The 1,971-nt window shown below is 37.8% G+C and overlaps 1 long non-coding RNA gene across 1 annotated transcript in view; it reads left to right on the forward strand.

The window, feature by feature from the left end:
- Nucleotides 1-916, forward strand: part of LOC109372143 (uncharacterized) — a 63,455-nt gene extending 62,539 nt beyond the window's left edge. Inside the window, exon 3 of the long non-coding RNA XR_002122002.1 lies at nt 884-916. This is a non-coding gene — a long non-coding RNA (uncharacterized LOC109372143). The remainder of the gene's footprint in view (nt 1-883) is intronic.
- The last annotated feature ends 1,055 nt before the right edge of the window (nt 917-1,971 follow it).

Below are 1,971 nucleotides of genomic sequence, written 5' to 3' on the forward strand. Positions count from 1 at the left end.
ACACACACACACACACACACACACACACACACACACACACACACACAGCTTTTCAATCCTGGTTATAAAATAGCAGTTCTGAAGAATGAGAAGGAAGAAAATAAGTTTATGCTTTATAATGTCTGTCTAGGCCAACTTTTTCATTAGGCCTGGTGATGAAGGCAGAGCTCAGGGCCCACACTACTTCTAGGGGTGCGCAACAGTGTTTCAGATTCTGTTAAAATCAGAGGAAAAAAATGAACCTTTAAATTGAAGGAAATATTTTAATATGTAATATAATATATTAATCTTTATACCAATGCAGTCATAAACTGTAATTATCATTACTTCTTTAGAGGAAGCAGCCCAGAAAGGCCAAAGGCCAGGGTTCTGGAAAGTCCTAAGGTAGGCCTCATATTTACACTCCGTTCAGTTGGCTGAGAGACACTTTTGAGGCCTGTGTTTGAGCCAAGCCTCTCAGTTCCAGAAGTAGGATGCTAATAAAGCCAGGATCTTGGGTACCATGCCTAAATAGTTCAGTTAACCTTCTTTAGAAAAAAGAAATATTCATAGCATCGAAGGCATCTACCAAATGCATTACTTAGTCACAAAGTGAGAATGGACATAAAAAATTATATGGTTCAATGCAAACTCATTGTCACCATTGGGAAAAATGACTTAAAATTCTATGTATTTTTAATAATTAACTTATCATAGCATTTACTATGTAAACAGACAACATGAAACTATGGTTTGAAAAAAATCAACATTTATTATTGGGTTGTCGGAAAAGTCATGACGTATTTTGTTTATGTTGTTCAAAGGTCATTTATTCATATAAAGAACAAAGATCAATCAATGATATATTTCCTGTTTTGTTCTATAACCTTTTGCCATCTTTCAGTGAGCTTCATAATTCCTCGTTCATAGAAGGACCTGTGTTTATTTGCGAAAAACTGAACAAGGTGCTGATTTACAGCCTCATCTGAATTGAGCGTTATACCACGCAAGAAGTTTTGAAGAGAGCGAAACAAGTGGAAGTCTGACGGCACAAGTTCAGGCGAGTATGCTGGGTGTGGCAACACATCCCATCCAAGCTCCAATAATTTTTGACAGGTGATCAAACTTGTGTGTGGTCTCGCATTGTCACTATGGAACACGTCTCCTTTACAATTAACAAGTTCTGGACGTTTCTGGATGATGGATTCATTCAAACTGTCCAATTGCCAACAGTACACATTTGAATTGATTGTTTGGTTCCTTGGTAGGAGCTTGAAAAACACGACACCTTTAAATCTCACCACACTGAGAGCACAACCTTCCTCTGATGAATGTCTGCTTTCGATGTCATTTGAGGAATCATCACGTTGGGACCAAGACAGTTTGCGCATTGTTGGACATTGTTGTAAACGTCCACTTCTCATCACCAGTTATTAGTCACTTCAAAAAAGGATCGTTTTCCTCACGTTTAATGAGCATATTGCAGATGTTTATATGCGCCATCAAATGAACTTCTTTGAGTTCATGCGGAACCCAAATATTGAGCTTTCTTATGTATCCCAGCTTCTTCAGGTGGTCATGACTGTTTGAGTAATGGATGTTCAATGTTTCTGCAATCTCTCATGTCGTGTAATGTGGGTTTGACTAGATCAATGCCTTTATTTTGTCATCATCAACCTCGGTGGGCCTCCCTGACCGAAGAGTGTCGTTGAGATCAAAATCACCAGCACAGAATTTCGTGAAACATCATTGGCACTAATGTTCTTATACAGCATTGTCACCATAAACTTTGTGCAACTTTTCACAAGCTTGATGCGCATTCTTCTGTTTATGGAAGTAAAACAGTAAAATATGGCAAAAATGCACAGTTTGGTCTTCCATCTTCAACTTGTTATAAAATCTCCAAAACTCAACCAAATCACTCAATTTTTTTTAGAATGAAGTTAGAACTGTCAGCTGTCAAATGACATAGCAATAACATAGATGCGAATG

Source organism: Hipposideros armiger, unplaced genomic scaffold, assembly GCF_001890085.2.
Source record: "Hipposideros armiger isolate ML-2016 unplaced genomic scaffold, ASM189008v1 scaffold_614, whole genome shotgun sequence".
Lineage (NCBI taxonomy): Eukaryota > Metazoa > Chordata > Mammalia > Chiroptera > Hipposideridae > Hipposideros > Hipposideros armiger.